Raw genomic sequence first — 24,137 nt, forward strand, 5'->3', positions numbered from 1 at the left:
GAGCGGGTTCGAACCCACGCCCTCCGAAAACGGAGGCAAAGGATTGGGCTATCACGAGTTAGCTTTTAGCGATCTCTGTTCTGTGATCACGACCTAATTAAATTAATATTAAGAAATTAAATATTACGTATCTCAAACGAGGAAATCTGCACACCAGAGAATTTTCTTAATTCTCTGCGTGTGTGAAGTCTGCCAATCCGCATTGGGCCACCGTGGTGGACTATTGGTCTATCCCCTCTCATTCTGAGAAGAGACTCGAGTTCAGCAGTAAGCCGAATATGGGTTGATAATGGATAAAGATGAATGTTGATTTTCCTATACGTAAGTTTAATCAAACCTATCACTACATATAAAACAAAGTCGCTTTCTCTGTCCCTATATTATCCTTATGTATGCTTAAATCTTTAAAACTACGCAACGGATTTTGATGCGGTTTTTTTTTAATAGATAGAGTGATTGAAGAGGAAGGTTTGTAAGTATAACTAGCGACCCGCTCCGGCTTTGCACGGGTATCACACTAATATTATAAAAGCGGAAGTTTGTGTGTAAGTGTGTAAATATGTTTGTTCCTCTTTTACGCTGCGGCTACTGAAGCGATTTGGCTCAAATTTGAAATGGAAATAGATTTTGCTCTGGATTAACACATAGGCTACTTTCATCCCGGAAAAATCCATGGTTCCCGCGGGATTTGTGAAAAACTGAATTCCACGCGAACGAAGTCGCGGTCTAGTAACAAATAAAAACTACTCGAAAATAGACAATATATCATCGCCAACGTTATTTTAAATGACCACCAGAAACCCTTAAGATTGTAATCTTTTAGGATTGTTGGTAATTAAGAAGCAGTTGGTAATTTTAATGGTCATACAACAGCTGTGTAGTTTTTATAGGCTTTAATAATAAATTGGCGGAAATCAACAATTTTTGGCCAAATTATGTAAGCGATATATTAAAGTAAATCATAATTTTAGGATGTAAAATTTCGAGATATCCAATCCAGTTTTTAATTTAAAAAAAAGGGATTTTAAATGCGTCTTAATATAAATGTTGTGTTTGTTTGTTAAAATTTCACCCCTTATCCCCTAATTAATGTCAGGACTACAGAAAAATATGTAGAGAATCAAATCTATGAAATCTAAATAAATTATTATATTTTACGATCAAATGAATCATTCAAGTATTCCACTTCAAATAGATCTTCGCGCAAAACCTATAGAAACGAGGTCGAATCAATATGAAACCTGTTTGCTTGTCTGTCCCACAAAACTCTTTCCGTACACACACAACTATGCGGTGTGTCTGTATATAGAGATTTATTTGTACGTATTAAATCATGTTGTTGTCCAATGTGCTATAAATTGTTAATATTTGTTGTAGAATTGCATTTTCAGGTAGAGGCTTTTTCGTATTAGTTGGCATCTCAATAAATTGACTTATTAAGCTTGTGTGTTGTCTACGAATGAACACAAGATGTAATTTTTATATTAAAATTGATTTTTAAAATGACTAAATTAAATAAAAAAAATACGTGTGGCACCCGGGGTCTGCCGCGGTATTATAATTATTTATTTATTTACTTTATTTATGCAGTACTTTTTATTTTTTTAGAAAATAATAAAAAATAAAAGAATAAATAATTAATGTCATTACGTTGAGCTGGTTTCGAACTCTGGTTTATTAAGTTTTGCCCCTTGGTTTCACACCACTTCGGAGTCGTTAGGTTAACGTCGAAATGTGTTAACTTGATGCAAGACTTGGGTGTTAGGTTTATTTTCGTTACGGAAATTCTTGATTCGTTCACCGCAATCACAGCCAGCGACAAAAGCTATGCAATAGCTTAATAAATATCCATAAAAATCATTACCTCAATGAGATAGAATAGTAGGCAACTGAATATTATTATTTATTCGCGTTTGATTTACAACACTATGGTATTATTGTAAAGCTATTCTATTATGAGTGATTTATTATTACTTATAAATATCATTATTTAAATAATTAATGTTATATAAGTTACCTACCTAGTGTTTATGTTAGTGAAGATATTATTTATTACAGTTTTTCAAGTAATTGATTACTCAATTAAACTAAAACCGATAGGTAGGTAGGTACAACTATATTGATATTAATGTAACTTTTGTTAATAGCTTGGTAGATTTTTCAGTATGATTTAAGTCACATATTTCTATGGTTTACATTCAAAAATATAAGTATGATGTTGTATTGTAAGTATGATGTTGATTGTACTTTGGCTCAAGGAATTCATTGTTTTAGTTTACAATAAATTTTAGATTTATTGCACACCATTTTGTAAAATAACTGCAAAATATCATTTCACCTTCACCCCTCAATATTAAAGGTCATAATTTTGTCCACATGTCGGCAACATTGGACAACGGTTCCTGACGCAATGGTTACCTAATGTCATGTAATATTGTCAAATGTCAATATGACACCAGTTAAAAAGAAACATTAAATTGTTGACAGAGAGGCATTAAATAAAAAAAATCCTTAAATTGCTTTAGAAACGCCCTAAAAGAACGCGACTACGCGAAGATCACTGAAAATCTGTCAGGGTGTGAGTTACAAGCATGTTGCCATAATGAAAAAATAATTAATGTTGGTAGCTAATGAAAAAATTATACATTTTTCCATCTTCCATCTTAGATTGCATCGTTACTTACCATCAGGTGAGATTATAGTCAAGGGCTAACTTGTAAAGAATAAATAAATATAATATTTTGCATGCCAATCGGGCGTGATACAGAACAGATTATATTTATTTGTTAAGACCTTGTAAACTGTATCAGCAAATAAAGGATTTGATTTCATTTGAAAAAAAATAAAAAAAATACAAAAATGTTGTTTAAAATACTGAAGGTAATGAAAAAAATACATTTTATTAAATAAAAAATATTTGTCGCACACCACCATACGTAAAATAACTGCAAAATATCATTTTATTTTCCACATCCACATGTCGGCACCATTGGACAACGGTCCCTGACGCAATGGTTACGTACTGTCGGATGACCGGAACAGTTGCGTCACGCGCCGGCGAAATGTGGCCAAGTGGCAAATGGCCTTACACCGACGACCTCAAGATTTGATCTCTATTAGAGAGACGAGTTGTGTTAGCATTTTTTGGATTCACAAGTGGCGGTTTATCGTGTGAAAACTTAAGTTAAATAGTTCCTTTAGGCCAGAGGTTCTAAAACATTTTTTCTCATAGACCACTTTCGAAATAGAAAGAAAGAAAAGTTTATTCAGAATATACAAAGGAAAGAGAAAAAAACAATAATTTTTAAATAATTTTGACGGAGGCTTCGGCCGTGGCTAGTTACCACCCTACCGACAAAGACGTATCGCCAAGCGATTTAGCGTTCCGGTACGATGTCGTGTAGAAACCGAAAGGGGTGTGGATTTTCATCCTCCTCCTAACAAGTTAGCCCGCTTCCATCTTAGATTGCATCATCACTTACCATCAGGCGAGATTGTAGTCAAGGGCTAATTTGAGAGTAAAAAAAAATTAAAATACACTGCAACTAGCATTATGTGATCCTAAAAGGGTCTCCACTCCATAGAAATCTAGCTGGTTGGCATTTTCCAAATTGCGAAAAAATATGTATATACTATGGAAATTAGCGTTGCGGCTCAGTTGTAATAGTTGTAATGTTGTCAACGAAATTATCAGTTTTCGAAAAAAAGTGATAACAGATTGCTGAATTAATTAATTTATTGTGCTTTGAGTGGATGTAAAAAAGAAAAGTTGGCCAATCATATAACTTTACTTTTAACTTGGTTACTCGGTTACTTTTTAACTCACAGCACAAGAATTCTAAAAATTCTCACTTGTTTTATTTAGAAAACGCCTTAGAAAAAGACAAAACGAAACTGGATACAATTTCATGGATCACCGCTTACGAACCGTGAACCCCATTTTTTTGTTACGACAACGTAGATCCCGTGTTGAGTCTCCCGTGGACCCTTGGGGTTGGACCACTTTAGGAACCAATGCTTTAGGGCATGTCAATACTCACCTTCTCTGCTCACCTTGGTATGCCGGTCCAGTTTAATTTGGTAAGAACTTTGGTAAGATTTAATTTTTAATGACGATTAAAATGAACGTTTATGAATAAATAACAGACTAACCTTGTCGGACAATATTCAGACGGCACAGTCATTTGTTTTGCACTGAATTTTGGAAAATGTTTTGGAAGCATTGACCTCTTATTATAAAAGGACGTACAATCATGTAGAAAATTTCACTTAAAAATTGGCCAATTTTGCTTTGACAGTTTTAGATTTTTTTAGATACCGTGTAGAAACCGAAAGGGGTGTGGATTTTCATCCTCCTTCTAACAAGTTAGACCGCTTTCATCTTAAATAGCATCATCACTTACCATCAGGTGAGATTGTAGTTAAGGGCTAACTTGTGAGGAATAAAAAAAAATATTTTTATATCTTTATTATAGATAGAAGGAAAAAGAACTGACAGTCAAACACCTTGCCGTTATAATTATATGTATGGAAATTCACCAAGTAGGCCTTTTTAGAGAAATATCTACATAACGAATTCAGATATGGAAGGAACCCGTTTCGTTGCAGGACGTGATTTTTAAATGTCTCGGTGTTTTTCCGCAAAGGAAATTATGCGAGAATGTTCAATTAAAATAGTTACTTATACATAATTAATCCATATTGATATTATAAATATGGCGTCGAAGGTTGTTCAAATATATTTATATTTACTTAGCCCGAGGTCCTGTCCTGGCTCCGGCACTCCCTATAACGACAATTATTGAATAATAGAAACTACCTTTGAACAAGCCCTTGAACAAAAAATTCCTGTGAAATGAACCAACGTGAATAACGCTTAGAAGGCTGTTACTATATCTGCAAATAACTCTGAACACTATGCCGTCATTTCTGAGCGGTAGAGTGGTGAGTACGCGAGTGAATGGAATTCATCAGGTACAAATGATGAATTACGACTAATTATAAGTATACGGCTTTGTTATAGTGTTAAAGATTATTAAAAATAAATGTCGAAAATCCTAGTGCCGTACTAAAATGGTGGTGCCGGAAGTCAGAACAAACTTTTCATTGTAGACAATTGCAGAAGCAAAATAGGTCATTTATTACTGTACGGAATTTGTGCAATTCGTTTTGTACACATATACAGATACTTTACCCGTAAACGCCGTACATATTTCCAGCGCAGGAGTCGAAAAATAAGAGTCGCAAGCCTTACTCTTCACTCGCGTACTCACCTGTGCCGCTCAGAAATGACGGCATAGTGCTCAGAGTTATTTTCTGTTACAGCCTTCTAAGCGTTATTCATGTTGGTTCATTTCACATGTAATTTTTGTTCAAGGGCTTGTAGTCTAGTCTAAATTCCCAAAACTAGTGAAAACCGCATAGCTGTCTACGTTCTTTTGTCGTTTTACTATCCTAGCTCGTAATAAACTCGACCGACGGCATCATGCAAAAAACTTCCTATGAAATCCGTTATTTTGTTTACAAATTCGGATTGCACGTGTAAACTGTTGTTTACCATGACTAATAAGAAGACATAGCTCAACGAGTTGCGAAGCTGAAGTGGCAATGGGCGGCGCACATAGTTTGAAGAGCCGATGGACGTTGGGGTCCCAAGGTGCTGGAATGGCGACCCCGAACCGGAAAGCGCAGTGTTGGGCGACCCCCCACTAGGTGGACCGAGGATATCAAGCGGGTTGCAGGGAGCCGCTTGATGCTGGCGGCTCGAAATCCTTGTGTTTGGAGGTCCATGCAAGAGGCCTATGTCTAGCAATGGTTGTCTATCGGCTGATAAGGTAAGGTAAGGTAAGGTAAGATGGCTCAGTATCGTGATGTTTGGATGTCCTTACAAAAGGCCTATGTCCTGCAGTGGACGTCCATCGGCTGATATGATGATGATGATGATAATGATGAATAAGAAGAAATCATGGTCATACGTTGTCATATTCTTATTTGCTTACAAACTTTCAAATAGTAAACATGGCTAGTAAAAGAAAATCACTGAGTATTAACGAAAATAGTTTCCTCATACATTTGTCTCCTCTCTGTATAACGACCACTCTCTATAACGCCATAAAATGTGCAGTCCCTTTAGTGTCGTAATATAAAGTTTACACTTTAAAAAATTTTCGTCAAAAAAACTATTGATTTACTTACCTTTTACGGTAGAAGCTTGGGCTGACATTCAGCCTTTATAATATGGGGTATATCTCGCTATAGTAAGCTCTCGTTCTAATGGTATCTAATCCATAATAACAATGCTTTTTTGTAATGTTGGTTAATAAGGCAGTGTGACGTATAATGACGTCACCACACGCCGCGACAGATCTGTAAATGGCGCGTGAAACAATCGGACGGGAAGTATTTAAATTGCTGACGTATGGAAGATTCTAGTACGTTCTGTTAGTGAGTTATTAGGTATAGATAGCGGCCTGTAAGTTGATCTATGCGCAGAAAGCAATGATAATTTTACTTTAAATAGGTTACGTGGTAGCAAAATCACCGCAAAAAGGGATCAGAATTTAGCTATACCACTAAGCGCACTCATGCACAATAGGGATGATGACAGTTTTTTAAATTGTATACATATAAATTAAGAGCTTATAGTAAAGCAATTTTGTAAAAGTAACAGGGTATCTGCGATCATTAGTTTCGGAGCTACAGGGATTTAAAGGGTCAGATTTGCGGCGCTGCCACGGATCCCTGAAAACGCATACAAAATGGCACAAACTAATGACGTCGTAGGTAATGTAATGATCGTTAGATTTATATGTGCGTTCAAACAAAATTACTAATATCTTTGTTATTTGTGCGTTTATGTTTATAGTTCGTATATTAAAAAATGTCGCATTTAATGTAAGGAAGCTAACACTGTATGAATTTTCATCTAATTACGACAAAAGATTTTTAATAGATTTTCAAATTTTATAATCTTATTTATTTTGAAAATATCCAGACAATCGTTGCTTTTTATGTAAGTACAAATTAGTTAACATTTACCCTATTTACCCGAATGTATCAGAAAAATCAATATATTCAACCCTAGTCATCATCCCCATTGTGTCTTTAATTCCATTATATATTCATGTATAATACACGAGTATGTTTTTTACACTTCCTGAACACACAAATTGATGTTGTAGACAATATTTAGTTATTATTTATTTAAATAACGTTAGTTTTTTATGTTCGCCCGTCTCAGTTTTCATGCTCTAGTCGTCTAACAGTCTTGTTTTTAAAGTAGCTGCAAAGAAAACTTTCATTAAGGCTTAGTTCGGACTACTTTAGTGTTTTAGTCGAGTACGAACGATTTTTGGGCGGTAAATACAAAAATTGTTCGTACTCGACTAAAATACTAAAGTAGTCTGTACGGCCTATCAGGTTCAAATTACTTGCCGGTGTCTATATGTACTTACAATAATATTTTGAAAGATAATAAGCTAGAACTGTTGCATGTGCATGTTTACCCATAAGTACATACGAATACAAGTACACAAGCGTTATTGAAAGTGCAAATTCTGCGTATTTCGTACTTGACGCATTATGCCGTCAATCTGAACGTAAAGTTAACTTTTCAATACACGGATACGATACGACACTGCATATTTTCCATCATTAAATCAAAGTTGATAAGAGTAATGTAGTTGCAGTAGGAGTAATGAGATAAGTATCTTCTAAGAAAAAAACTTCGAAGTCAAACAAAGGACTTTTCAACTAAAACAGTAAACAAAAATATTATTTTTGGTTTAAATTTTTAACCGACTTCTTATGTGCTTATGTTAACTTCGTCGTTTGTATACCAATTTTGATGATTATTGTTTTGTTAGGAAGGAGATATTCCGAGGGTGGTACTAAAAAATAAGGAAACGATCGAAGATCCTGGAGAAATCAAGGGGACGTATTGAAAATCGTAAGGGCGCCCAATGGGTTTCCTAATTTTTTCATGAAGTATTTTAAAGCACTACAACTTAATGAAGGTCTGGAGTCGACCTGATAAGGGATCCGAAACACAGATGAGGGAACACGTCAACGGTCTGCAGCAGTTACCTTGTGATTGGGCTTGATTAATTTGTATAGATGAGAACTTTCCACGTAGATGGGTTGTGAATGTTATTAAGGGTCTGATGATGAAGACGAAGAACAGTTAAGTCACCTCCTTAACGGATAACAGTAGTTACCTTGTGATTGGACTTAATTAATTTGTAAATTTGAGAACTTTACATCAAGATGGGTTGTGACTGTCATTATTGGTCTGGTGATGGAGTCGAAAAACACTTAAGGGAACTCCTCAACGGTTTATAGTAGCTACCTTGTGATTGGGCTTGATTAATTTGTATTGATGAGAACTTTCCACCTCGTTGGGCTGTGACTGTCATTAGGAGTCTGGTGATGAAGACGAAGGACAGTTAAGGCACCTCCTTAACGGATTACAGTAGTTACCTTGTGATTGGACTTAATTAATTTGTAATTTTGAGAACTTTCCACCTCGTTGGGCTGTGACTGTCGTTAGGTGTCTGGTGATGAAGACGAAGGACAGTTAAGGGAACTCCTCAACGGTTTACAGTAGCTACCTTGTGATTGGATTTAATTAATTTGTAATTTTGAGAATTTTCCACCTCGTTGGGCTGTGACTGTGATTAGGTGTCTGGTGATGAAGACGAAGGACAGTTAAGGGAACTCCTCATTTGTACATTTCACGTTTTTTGGATAACCATATTTCGTACTTTTAACATGATTATGTTATCAGCCCTTTGCGCTATAAATGTAGTGCAAAAAGAGAAGAATATACGTAGTTTAATGTATTGTTACTGTTATTGTGGATATTGCATTTCTTCTAGTTTTGTTTTAAAAGAAAATTTGCCATATCTAAATCTTTGACCGTTTAAAAAACAGCGTTTGTAGTCGTGCAGTGAAAAAGGCACTTTCTCACCGTTATCCGCTGCGGGAAAGAAATGAGGCCATCGTGCCATGCGCATGATTCGCCGCCAACACCACTCTCCGCTGAGCGAGTCGTGTTATTATTAGGCCTTACATTTCTTAACATTAACTTGCACTTTATGTATTTGTTGCACTCAACTAAATAATGATTATTATCTGTTCTATACTTGCTGACTTGGTGAATTTCATATCTATACTAATATTATAAAGCTGAAGAGTTTGTTTGTTTGCTTGATTGTACGCGCTAATCTCAGGAACTGTTGGTCCAATTGAAAATTCTTTTAGTATAGCCCATTTATCAATCAATCAAACTCTTAAGCTTTATAATGTTAGTATAGAAATATAGATTCATTCATTCATACAATTTTTGAAGGCCTCCGTGGCGCAGTGGTATGCGCGGTGGATTTACAAAACGGAGGATCGAACCCAGGAGGGTTCGATCCCCGGCTGGGCAGATTGAAATTTTCCTAATTGGTCCAGGTCTGGCTGGTGGGAGGATTCGGCCTTGGCTAGTTACTGGCAAAGACGTACCGCCAAGCGATTTAGCGTTTGGTATGATGTCGTGTAGAAACCGAAAGGAGTGTGGATTTTCATCCTCCTCCTAACAAGTTAGCCCGTTTCCATCTTAGACTGCATCATCACTTACCATCAGGTGAGATTGTAGTCAAGGGCTAACTTGAAAAAAAAATGTATTGTTACTTTCAAAAGCGTGCAAAGACTTTGCTTTACGTATCTATATAGTATATAGATATACAAAACACGAGAAAAAATCGGATGTTTACAAAGATCAACCTTGTCTTGCAACACCACTGACGTTAAAAGCCCGTTAAATATACAAGTCAACATACGAACTTACTTCCTTACAAAATAAAACTATTAACAAATTACCTAGAACAATTAACAAAAGTACGGAAATATCGTAAAAAGTTTGATATTAATTCGAAGGACGTGTTATTTTACCAACACCTTATACTTTTACCACAAGGAAAAAAAACAAGTATTTGTAACTTAATTAATTAAAAGAATTTCCTTATTCTTTGGAAAATACGCTACAGTTATGTTAAAAGTTCAATTTCAAAGGCTTAAGGAAAGAATTACATTGAGAATTGGTCCTTACTGTGAATTTATTTAAAGTTCCCGAAAATATTGTCTTAAAAAAGATAAATCGATGCATTGCATATATTTTTCATGTTCAGAGGAAAGACACTAGTAGACCTAGCAGACCTAACCTAACCCAACCACCCACCCAAACGACTATCGGCTCTTCGAACTATGTGCCCCGCCCATTGCCACTTCAGCTTCGCAACTCGTTGAGCTATGTCGGTGACTTTGGTTCTTCTGCGAATCTCCTCATTACTGATTCGATCACGCAGAGATACTCCAAGCATAGCTCGTTCCATCGCCCGCTGTGTGACTCTGAGCCTTCTTATAGCCCATAGATAGCCCATAGTTAGCTGATTTCATGTAAATGATATAATACATTGTAAAGAATGATAATCTATATATATAAAAGAAAGTCGTGTTAGTTACTCCACTTATAACTCAAGAACGGCTGAACCGATTTAGCTGAAAATTGGCAGGCAGGTAGTTTAGAGCCAGGAGAAGGACATAGGATACTTTTTATAAAAAAAAAAACAATAAAATAAAAGTCGGGTTTTCCTTCCTGACGCTATAACTCCAGAACGCACGAACCGATTTCCACGGTTTTGCATTCGTTGAAAAGGTTTTGGGTTCCGTGAGGTTTGTAGCAAAGAAAATTCAGCAAAAATTTTAACGTAGGGTAGGGGTAGGGCAGGGGTAGGGTAAAGGTAGGGTAGGGGTATGGTAGGGGTAGGGTAGGGGTAGGGTAGGGTAGGGTAGGGGTAGGTTTCACGCGGACGAAGTCGCGGGCGTCCGCTAGTAATTTATAAATAAAAGAGCAACTCTTAAATTTATTGCAAGGTCTCAGCAGAACTTGCCTTCCGTACCGGTGGTAGAGTATTTACGAATAGTCAAACTTAACGTTTTAAAAGTGTTTTAAAACTAAGCTGACTTGAAATAAATTAATTTTAGTTTTGTTTTACGGTTGCAATATTTTTTTTCTCTTACATTGTTTTATAATTATTCCTATAATGTATTGTACGTACTTGTATTGATGATCTACCTTTTATATTTACTTCAACGATTACTGTAATGACTTGCGCAGTATTAAGTATTAGATCAATATTTACTTATAAAGCCAGCAGGTAATGTGTTAGTTAATATACATAAAAGTCATTTTGTACTTGAGTACCTACTTATAAAGGTATACCTAAGTAACTTATGTATTTTAATCAGAATGATAATTTTAAGATGTCAGCATTGACCTCTTGTAATATAAAATCTTTTTAACAAAAAAATTTAACCGACTTCAAATTCACACAAATAAACTAAAAAGCGAAAAATAACATCGTATGTGCTACCTTCTGATCACTTTGAAGCCGGTCCCAAGCAAGTGACGTATTAATTAAAGCCGTGTCTGAAAGAACCACTGTCTTTGAATCCTAAAAGTTTATGATTCAATCGGCTTTTTTTAAATTAAATCGGGGATTTGATTTTCATAATAATCAGTTCAGTAATTTTGTGTTAAAATTAAAATAACGAAAATGCCCGAATGTAACGAAAATGAAAATGTACGGGCTCACTCAACCGATTTTCATGAAAATTAAATGGGATCAATCTAGAAGTATACTTTTTCAAACAGAAAACGAAAACAACCTTAAGAGTTGAATTTGCAAGTGCGAATTGAGTGCCAAGCAGTTGTGTTTGGCACTCATTGAGTGGGGATATTTTTTGGTCGCTGAATGTGCATCCATTTTTTTAAAAGAATATCGATGATTGTCGGTAAATAAATAAGTGAATTATTTTGAAATAATAATCAAAACCTTCCCTAAAATAACATGCATTATTTTTGCCTATTTTTTACCATTTATGCAGCATATACAACAGAAGTCCTAAAAAAATACAGTGCTGCACAAAAAAGAATGAACCTGGGACCGTGCAGTTAAACCATGAAACTGTAGACGCTCTGAATTGTTACAGTTACGGAAGTAGATAATAATACATCTCATATGTGTGTATGTGTGTTAGGTAAACCACGGAAACGCGGGAAAGTGGACAAATGACGCGACATGATACTGTTATAGTAATTTCCTTGGTTGGTATGGTTCAGTTTCTCCTATGTGGTTGGCCAAGCGAAGCGAGGTCTACCGGTTTACATCAGTGTTACCCGATATGGGGTCTGTCAGAATTATTGTAAGGGGTCGCGGAATAATAACAATCTTTCTTTGGTTTAAATAGACTTTGGATTGGATAGGTATTGGGTTGTAGGTATGCACTTTGTTGAGTTGCTTGGACTTTAGATTTGATAGACATTAGATTAGATACATTTGGATTAGATAAACTTTGAATTGGATACACTTTGGATTGGATATACGTTAGATTGGATATACTTTGGATTGGATAGACTTTGGATTGCATATACTTTCGATTGGATAGATATTATTGGGTTGTATATACTTTGAGTTGCTTAGACTAAAGATTTGATAGACATTAGGTTAGATACATTTGGATTAGATAGACTTTGAATTGGATACACTTTGAATTGGATACACTTTGGATTGAATAGACTTTGGATTGAATAGACTTTGTATTGCATAGACTTTGGATTGGAATGACTTTGGGTTGGATGTACTATGGATTGGATAGACTTTGGATTGGTTTTAATTATGTAGTAAGGATTTAATAGACTTTGGATTGCATATATTTTAGATTCGATAGACTTTGGATTAGATAGACTTTGGATTGGATATAATTTCTTCGGAGAGGAGACTCGTACTCCACAGTGAGCTGAAATTGGGTTGATTATGATGATGTTAAATCTAAACTTTGCCTAAGAAAATATAGCAATATAGTTAATATATTTTTTTAACTGTTCTTAAAAGATTTTTTTTTAATTTCAAATTAATAATTTAATAATTAATTGCCTGAATTTAATTACTTATACATATAAATTATGTTATAAAATGTAATGAATGCCTTAAAAGGCTCTGAAGGATTTACTTGATTACCTTTACAAAAAAAATGCATTATTATTTTTTTTTATTCTTTACAAGTTAGCCCTTGACTACAATCCCACCTGATGGTAAGTGATGATGCAGTCTAAGATGGAAGCGGACTAACTTGTTAGGAGGAGGATGAAAATCCACACCTCTTTCGGTTTTTACACGGCATCGTACCGGAACGCTAAATCGCTTGGCGGTACGTCTTTGCCGGTAGGGTGGTAACTAGCCACGGCCGAAGCCTCCTACCAGCCAAGATTAAATCGGCGCATATTTCTTAATACAAAACAAGGAAAACCTTATATTTGATACAGATAGAGTTCTTAGTATCGCCTTTCTCTTTCCTTGCAGTACAAATAAAACAGTCTGGAGCATTTTAAAATTCTTCGCGGGAGAATCCCTACTTGCAGGACCTTATTTGACTTAGAAATGAAATGCTATGAATAAAATATTGCCAGCAATTCGAAATATAATCTATCTTTCGAACCGTCATTAGAAACAGACAAACATTTAAAAAGGGCTTATAAACAAGCCTATTTTAAGTTAAAATGGATTATAATATCTATATTAATTAGGAATCCACGGACCAAAGAAAAATAGAGATGCTGGAAGAAATCGCTACGTAGCGATAAGGCGCCCTGTGTATCCTACTTCTGTGCTAAACTTTTTTCTTTCTTGTTATTTGTTTTTTTATGTTGTGGTGTACAAATAAAATATAAATAAATAAATAAAAGAAGTGGCGGTAGGCTGTTTTGGCATGACTTTCTAAATAATATAGCTAATAAAAGGGGTTTTGCTATCACAAAAAAAATCCTGCGCTAATCGAGCCGTCAGGATGATGGCAAAAGACCTGCAGGGTTATTACGTAACTCGGTGTACCATTCAAGTAAGTAGTCACTACATCGTTTTTCATCGTATTTTCGTTTTTGTGATTATTTAAAATAGTTATTTCAACGTACAGGAAATTCATAAGTAGAGGATAAGTAGAAAACATCGTATAAGATTTGTAAAAGAATTACCTGACTCGAGATTTGAACCATTGGCAGGAAGCAACCCAAAAAGCTTAACTAAGTTTCTGAGCCACTCCAGGGGGGAGGGGGGTTCATTGTACTCAAATTAAGCTTGCTGGGTTTCTCCCTGCCGATGGTTAAAAAATCTCGAAAACACACAAAGCAATAAAAAATTAAAAAAAAAGTAACCAATGGGTCAACAAACTCTGATCCCCAACCACATGTCAACAACTCGAACCGATATAGAATCGTTACACGCTAGTGAAATTAACCTTAGCGATAAACATTCGAGTCACGTTCGTGTTGGTAACACCTGCCCTTGGTACCATTCGGTTTAAACTGCGGATATATATTCTAAGGGCGTCTACCAAATAAAATAGAGTGGATTGCATCTCGCAATTGTTTCCTAGCGAATTGCGTGTGCGTCATCATTATCTGTTTAGTTAATGATCTAAGAATAATAGGCAGATAAATATTTAAAAAAAAAATTAGGAGATATCACATGTAGTATTTTTTATTGGTAAATAGGTATTGTTTATCATGATCATTAAGAAATTTCTCTGGTATGCAGGTTTCCTCACGATGTTTTCCTTCACAGTTTGAGACAAGTGATATTCAATTTCTGAAAATAATAATAAATAAATAATCGCTCGTAATGAGTCCTCAGGGTACGCAGTGCATTTTTGCATCTATGGTACGCTACTGACTATCATACGGCATTAGCTACGCCCTCAGACCAATTATTGTATAGGACCTGCCTCGCTAGACGTTACTTTTCTGTCAAAGTATATGTTAGATTTTTAATTATTTAAATAATTATAAATACATAAGACAACATATAAAAACTCCTTCTTCCAGATAAATGTTTTAATCTGTACTGTTTATTAATGATTATGGTTTTATTCTGAGGTTGGTAGGGTATTGTGGGATATACTCTAGGAAAAAGAGGTGGACATGTGATTAAGTGGCGTTAAGTAAATTTAATTAATGTATTATCCATCTACCAAAGTAACGATTTGTTTAAGAATGAGTAATAAGTTATTTGAAATACAGTTTAATCATTCCAGCTTGTGTTTGTTTATTTCTATGCTTTTATCAGAAGTGAGAGAACCTACGAACACGATGTCATTACCTACATAAAAGTCGATCTGCAGAAAGAAAATGTAACGGCATTTAAATGAAGTGTGAATTTGGGAAAACAGTGGTTTACATTACGAGAAATGCGATAAAAATCATACGTGCGCACAACCATTAAGTAGGTATGTATACCACTGACGGCTATGGGACGCACGCCGCACTGGTCCCGGTAAAAGTATTTATGCGATGTCGGTTGTCGATGCTTACAATATCTAACAAGAATGAAGAAACGTAAACGTAACACACATAAACCATGTTGACGATATTTATGAGCAAAACAGTCAAACAGTCCAACAGCACTCATAAGAGGATATTATTTGAAAAACTGCGAGAGAACAGAGAAGAACGTGTAAATTAATAACAAAATACAAAGATGCATGTGTGGTGTTAGCTGCAGAGTTATATGAGATGGAATCCTGTTGGTTTGACGGATGAGAAATACCAATGATGTCTAAATATATTAAACTAGGTGTCTGGTGAGTTTTATTATTTTGATTAAACAGCCTCATAAATTATTCAGTTGTGACTAATATGAAATAAAATTACAAAGAATAAATAATCACTAGGTGAAACTAAGTATGGTTGATAGGTTGTCAGTTTGTCTGGCTTATTGTCAAAACATTTTTGTTAGATGACTATATCTAGGAAACCAAAATCATTTAAGTGAAAAGTACACACACACACACACACATACACACTGCTCAAGAAATTAACGTTTGAAGACAGACCAATCTAGGGTTGTTAGGATGTAGGACACTGGCATAATGTAATATTGAGAAATCTTAATTATAGAACTACATTACATCCGTTGCTGACATGGGACTAAAATGAATTAACTAAAATATTGTTTTTTTTTGTGCCTGTAACTTCAAACTATACATTTGTTATATGTGAGTTTTTATGACTGAATAACATAAAAATTAAAAATATATGAAGTTTTATGTAATGGTTCAAGTATTATTTTAGGCCTTGATGTAGGTACCTGATAACAAGTTTTGAGACAGCTATTACAATATTTTCAGATAGGATTTGCTTAGATATATCATTATGTAGATTACTGTATGTACTTAATATAATTTTTTTTAAATCTTTTAAGAAATTGGATTGATAGATTTCTTGAAAAATAAATTTGTAGTTATGTTTGAAAACCTATTTAACTATTCAAGCGTTGACAACATGCCTTCAGCCTATTTAGTATAGAACAGTTATTAACAATCTGCAGCAACACAGTAAATGATTCTTATCCATGAATATTATTATATTCGGCTTATCTACAAGAGTACTAAGAGATATTATGATATTCATCTTAATGAAATCTTATAATTAATTAAATTGGAGATTTTTTTTAGGGTGATATTAAAAAGTTACTTGTGTGACAATTGAGTAATAAATAATTAATTATAATAATATCATTGATCACAAATTGTCTTAGAGCCCAGTCTGTATGGACTTCAAGTAAAGAGACACAGATTGCCATAAATAGGTTGTAAAATATTTGTCTAAGACATATTTTGACAGTTTTGTGGGTGGGTGACGTTGGGCTCTCTTTTCATTAATGGTCATGTGCAGATGTATAGATTCTACATACAAGTAAATTAACCATACTATTGCTGTTGTTTTAGATTCAATCAATCAGTTTATTATTTGCAGATACACTAGTGTATTTAATCCATGTCTCATTTGTTTATTTCTAGCATTTTATTAGATTGCAACATTTTGTATAATTATGAAAATTAGTAATTATTATGGGGTTGTGGTTAGAATTATATATTCGGATGGTTACAATGATATGTGCATAAGGTTTTAACTAGGGTATACTAGTACACTAAAGGTAAAAAAAAAAAAATTAGAAAATTCCTTGGCCAACATATTAAGTGGTATAGGTTTTGAATATAGATTTGTATTGGGTCCTTAGGTAGTCAGTACATTTGTGCATCTACAAAGTGCACGCCACCGAGCTGTTGGTACCTGCATGCAACTGATGGGTGGTCTGCATCAAGTATGAATCAATATAGAGACTTAAATCATTACATCAGTAAAATAATTAATGGATATAGTCAAAAAAAAAAAAAAAAAAGAAATTTAACAGAATTAAAAAAAAAAAGAATATACTAAAATTAATGAATAGGTAAAACCTCTGATAGCAAACTAGAGGTATATAACAAAGGGTGTGGTCTGGTCTAAGACAGGTTTATGCTACTATTATTACAAAAAAGGGGGTAGTCTGAAGATAATTATACAATACATAGTCAAATATCATCTTTTCTTATCTAGTGATAACTACTAGGATTGGATTACATACTAAAATTATTACAATCATAAATCGCAATATTTTCAAGAAGTCTTTATTATCATTAAAAAAAAAAAGCATTTCTTTAAGAGAAAGAGTCTTTTGTCTGAATTAAAGTAAATTGATAGATTAACACATGTTTAACATTTTATTTCATTTTATGTACCGGGTCTAAGGTTCATTCAATTATAGACTGATTTTCTCTTGGATGCTAGGTATGCTAGTTATGTTAAATTAAATTATTTGTCAAACAAGTATGATATTTATCTGAACGATTAAGTGACTGAGCTATGTGATACTGTGTGAAAATATTTGATTACAGATCCGAGATGCATGGATATTGATTGATGAATATGGGATATATGAGATTCTCATGATAATCATTGGGTTGAACACAGCCCTATTCGACAGTTGACCCAAATCACAAAGATGAGAGAAGTTACACTATGTATTGATAACACACGATTTAAATTTAGTATTTTTATTTATGATATGATGATATTATAATTATGTATTATATTGAGAGTTATTAGTTTTGATATCATATATACATATATTTTAAATATTTGCTCACATCCATGATGTTATTCATTAATTATGACTTACTGATGACGATTTGTGTTTTGGTAAAATTTTAATATAAGGATAGATGTATTACACAGGCCGACACGATTTTCGTTGTCCAAGATATAATTATTTTTTTTCTACTGATTTTGTAGTGCTGATTACGAAATCAGACCTAATTTTATCATATCACATCAGATTTTTAGTAAAATTAATATATTCGCTAGTTTTGATTTTTCAGTGAAATTTTCGAGTTTTGGCACTCTTTCTTTGAATTAAGCAACCTCTCATGAGAAATTACTTCAGTTATAACAACGACACACCTATTTGTAACGCGTTTCGTGGAAATAAGCTGTTATAGTGCCTTTGTTAAAAAAAAATATATATATATTTTAGTTAATGGTTTTTTTTTGTTGTTGGAAAACGTCTGATAAACATAACGTCTTCTATAAAGTGTCACAATAGTCCAGATATATTTTGTTACATTTGTTGAAACTTTATGATTCTAAGCAAAAACTGAAAAATTTGTGGAAAATATGTATAATAAATATGTAGCTTATTTTGACTTCAAAATACAAATAAAATCGTGAACTCTGCAGTTTGTACTAATCGTGTTGAACAATTAAGGCAGTGGACACTGGACATACAGCAAAAGACAATCTCTACCTTTTGGTACTACCTATGATATAGTGAAAGCAAGACAATCATACAGATATTGTTATTTTTGCTGTATGTTAGAAGCTTTTAAAGTAAAATTAGTTTTCCTTTTTGTAAAAAAAAAATTGATGTGATAGAGTAATTGTGCAGGTATTTTTGTGTTCAAAATACTATAAATTACTGATAATTTTTACTGAAATCAAAACAACGTTCAAAAAGTATTCATTTGTCGGCCGGTGTTATCGATAATATTTTAGATAGTATTATAGTATAGTAGTGTTATGACGACTAATATACCGTTATTTGTTTTGTGAATGACTATGGATATATTTGTTGTATAATAATTTCTCTATTGATTATTACACAGCAAAATAAAATAAATAAATAAATATAAAAAGATTCCAACGAATTGATAAACTCCTTTTTTTTGAAGTCGTTTAAAAATGTATGTATATGTATTTATATCTGATTTTATATTTTGATTATCTTCTATCACATGTCATCTGGAAGTCTAACACGATCATGAAGTCCTGTAACTATATTAGTTCTGAACTTGATGGTGAGGGGTTCGGTGCAGATGCAACACATCATCTGGAAGTCTAACACGATCACAAAGTCCTGTAACTTTATTAGTTCTTGACTTGGTGGTGAGAGGTTCGGTGCAGATGTCACACATCATCTGGAAGTCTAACACGATCACAAAGTCCTGTAACTTTACTAGTTCTTGACTTGGTGGTGAGGGGTTCGGTGCAGATGTCACACATCATCTGGAAGTCTAACACGATCACAAAGTCCTGTAACTTTACTAGTTCTGGACTGGGTGGTGAGGGGTTCGGTGCAGATGCCATTAATTGATGATGACGAATTTGACAAATATAAATAATGTTTTGAAATGATGAAAATAGATAAGTTGATTGACAAAAGCTTCACATGAACATTATGTTTATTTATAATATGTATCACTCTTATTCTTATTTAACATTTTTATGATAAAAGTATATAGAAGAAATCAAGAATTTCATTATAGTTTCATTGGATTCTTTTAAATAACTTATGGGATGCTGTGTGATAATTAATTATAAAATTTTATTGTTAACATTGTTCTATTTATAGTTGATATTATAGTAATGTCATAATTTCATGATATTCTTGTGTTGTTTGGGGACAAACTTTTAGTAAGGATGGCCGAATATTAGAAGATAAAGACATTACATTTGTAAATATTACATATCGTCTATGTACTTAATGCTTTAAATTAATCTACTACTCTGTCTAAGTTAATTACAATATTTAATAAGTCTCTGTCTAGAGTAAAGCTCCCTCTTGTCATCTGGAAGCTCAGACAAATATTAGAAGATAAAGACATTACATTTGTAAATATTACATATCGTCTATGTACTTAATGCTTTAAATTAATCTACTACTCTGTCTAAGTTAATTACAATATTTAATAAGTCTCTGTCTAGAGTAAAGCTCCCTCTTGTCATCTGGAAGCTCAGACAAATATTAGAAGATAAAGACATTACATTTGTAAATATTACATATCGTCTATGTACTTAATGCTTTAAATTAATCTACTACTCTGTCTAAGTTAATTACAATATTTAATAAGTCTCTGTCTAGAGTAAAGCTCCCTCTTGTCATCTGGAAGCTCAGACAAATATTAGAAGATAAAGACATTACATTTGTAAATATTACATATCGTCTATGTACTTAATGCTTTAAATTAATCTACTACTCTGCCTAAGTTAATTACAATATTTAATAAGTCTCTGTCTAGAGTAAAGCTCCCTCTTGTCATCTGGAAGCTCAGACATACATAAGACCTACCTCGCTAGATGTTGTTTTTCGTCAAAGTACATGATTTACTTGTATGATCTAATGCGATTATAAGAACTGTCTCTGTAGAATCGAGGTTTCATAGTTATAACTTTATATTAACATAACTTTTAGTTTAGTTTAGGAATGACAAAATGACAGACAATTTTGTCATGAATTTGGGTAATTGGACTGAATCTGGAAGTGATTAAAGATTGAATTTATTTCAAATTTGTAAAAACAAGAATTAACATACCAGTTTAACTGAATTTAAGTGTTTGGATTTTTATCAATAGAATCACTATCAAAATCTGTATAGGTCTGTATTCACAATTTGTAAATATTGAATGAGAAATCTGTTAAACTATAATTATATAATTCTTAAAGAATAATTAAATGTATTGTAGGGTGTTTCAACATATTGTTAAATCAAGGTTTAAAATTAGAAAATATCTGTAATGACAAAATTGAATTTTACTACTTGTAAATCAGTGAATTTAGCAAGTAGTAATAATAATAGATTAATTGGGACTCACTTTTGTTATAATTAGAAATTATTGGAGAATTAATGAGTTGTGGTAATAAACATAAATTAAAATTTTAAATACTATGAGACATAGTTCAGTGAATCTTTATAATAATGTAATGTTAGAATTTATTTGTGTTTACAAAGTTTGAGGACAAACTTGTAGTCAGTATGGCCGAATGTTAGATTTTTAATTATTTAAATAATTATAAATACATAAGACAACATATAAAAACTCCTTCTTCCAGATAAATGTTTTAATCTGTACTGTTTATTAATGATTATGGTTTTATTCTGAGGTTGGTAGGGTATTGTGGGATATACTCTAGGAAAAAGAGGTGGACATGTGATTAAGTGGCGTTAAGTAAATTTAATTAATGTATTATCCATCTACCAAAGTAACGATTTGTTTAAGAATGAGTAATAAGTTATTTGAAATACAGTTTAATCATTCCAGCTTGTGTTTGTTTATTTCTATGCTTTTATATATGATCAACTATCTAATGCGATTATAAAAATTGTCTCTATAGAATCGATGTTAAATAGTTGTAATCGTGTTCGTCGGTTAAAGAGCTCCGTAAAAGTACCTTTTTGTGTAATTGAAATGTGTAAAAAACGGGCAAAAACTTCTAGTTTATATGTATAAGATATATACTAAATCTAAGTTCGTTTTCCTCAGAAAATGACAGACAATTTTGTTCGCGACTATGAGTGCGATACAGGTCCTTCTATAATTGGTCTGAGGCTACGCCCCTGAGGAAATATGAGACTTGTTTCTATAGGTACGTAAAGTCTAACCACCTGAGTGGGTATTTAATTACACGCATGGCCGACTCCTATGTCAACTGTTGACACCAACGCCTTGTTTACATTCCGAGTCGACATGTTCTGACAATATTTACAGAATTATAATCTGTGTAAACTAAAATACGTTAAGTTATAATGTTATTCACCGTTAATGACGAGTCTATGTGATATCTACTAAGTGGCAAATACATTACCTCTGGACCTCGTCGGCACAGTCGTTAATTTGTTGGGGATGATGACTAGGTTTGAACATATTGAGTTTTATGATACATTCGGGTAAATAAGGTCAATGTTAACTAATTTATACATAGAAAGCAAGGATTGTCTGGATATTTGCAAAATAAATGAGATTATTAAATTTCAAAATCTATTAAAAATCTTTTATCGTAATTAGATGAAAATTCATACAGTGTTAGCTTCCTTACATTAAATGCGACATTTTTTAATATACGAACTATAAACATAAACGCACAAATAACAAAGATATTAGTAATTTTGTTTGAACGCTCATACAAACATAACGATCAGCGAGCCAACGACGTCACTAAATCGTGCCATTTTGTATGGAGCGTTTTTCAGGGATCCGCGGCAGCGCCGCAAATCTGACCCATTAAATCCTACAGGGATTTAATGGGCGTAGGTTCGAATTCGGTCCTGGACATACACCTTATGTTATGTTTTACAATTTTTTGATTTCACACGTAAGGGGCCCCTGTCCGGGGGCCCCGTATCACTGTTACGGCTGACACGGCACTAGCTACGCCCCTGAGGAAACATGAGACTTGTTGCTATAGGTACCTAAAGTCTAACCACCTGAGTGGGTATTTAATTACACGCATGGCCGACTCCTATGTCAACTGTTGACACCAACGCCTTGTTTACATTCCGAGTCGACATGTTCTGACAATATTTACAGAATTATAATCTGTGTAAACTAAATTTACGTTTAGTTATAATGTTATTCACCGTTAATGACGAGTCAATGTGATATCTATTAAGAAAATACATTACCTCTGGACCTCGTTGGTTCAGTGGTTAATTATTTTTTTCTTTGTTCTCTTCTCTTTTTTTTATTCTTTACAAGCTAGCCCTTGACTACAATCTCACCATCAGGTGAGATTGTAGTCAAGATGAAAGCGGGCTAACTTCATGAGGAGGATGAAAATCCACACCCCTTTTCGGTTTCTACACGACATCGTACCGGAACGCTAAATCGCTTGGCGGTACTTCTTTGTCGGTAGGGTGGTAACTAGCCACGGCCGAAGCCTCCCACCAGCCAGACCTGGACCAAATAAGAAAATCTCAATCAGCCCTGCCGGGGATCGAACCCAGGACCTCCGTTTTGTAAATCCACCGCGCATACCACTGCGCCACGGAGGCCGTCTAATTTAGACTTGACTACAATCTCACCTGATGATACATAGCTGTTAACTAAAATAGGTGTGACTAAGCCTTAGTTAGTATTTTTAACCGATTTCAAAACAAGGAGGAGGTTCTCAATATGACACGTATATTGTTTTTTTATGTTTGTTACCACATAACTTAGTAATTTCTTAAACTATTTTAAAAATTCCGTTTTAGTTTCATCTTTACTAATCTATACTAATATTATAAAGAGAAAAGATTTAATTGGTTTTTTGTATGCATTGAATAAGCTTCGAAACCATTGAACCGATTCGAAAAATTTTTCAACTGTTGGAAATCTAGATACACCATCCATGAGTGCTATATTATATTTTGTTGCTTGGGTCGGGGTAGGGTAGGGTAGGTGTAGGTATAGGTTGTAGTAGAATAGGGGTAGGGAAAGAGTCAAAGCGAAGCTTTTAGTCGGGTCCGGTAGTGATATTAAATTGAGGTTAAGTTACTGCGGTTGTAGGGGACAATCTCTGGATCCACTGAACCAATTTCGAAAATTCTTTTACCACTATAAAGCCACGTTATTTGTGAATGTCATAGGCTATATTTTATCCCCGTATCCTTAGGAGAACAGGAACTGCGAAGGCAAAGAAGGGTGACGGCCAGTAACTGATAGACTGTAACCTTTTTAACCGACTTCCAAAAAGGAGGAGGTTCTACGTTCGGCTGTATGTATGTTTTTTTTTTTTTTTTTATGTATGTCCAGCGATAATTCCGTCAATTATGGACCGATTTTGAAAATTCTTTTTTTGTTTTGAAGGGTTTACTTCCAGGGTGGTCCCATTTTTTTCATGTCAGGATCTGATGATGGCATCCTGGAGAAATTGAGGGGAACTTTCGAAAGTTGTAGAGACGAC

The 24,137-nt window shown here is 33.9% G+C and overlaps 1 protein-coding gene across 2 annotated transcripts in view; it reads right to left on the reverse strand.

Moving 5' to 3' along the window:
- Positions 1-24,137, reverse strand: part of LOC112046230 (ABC transporter G family member 23) — a 58,648-nt gene that overhangs the window by 31,050 nt on the left and 3,461 nt on the right. The window lies entirely within an intron of this gene.

The sequence above is a fragment of the Bicyclus anynana genome, chromosome 24, assembly GCF_947172395.1.
Source record: "Bicyclus anynana chromosome 24, ilBicAnyn1.1, whole genome shotgun sequence".
NCBI classification, from domain to species: domain Eukaryota; kingdom Metazoa; phylum Arthropoda; class Insecta; order Lepidoptera; family Nymphalidae; genus Bicyclus; species Bicyclus anynana.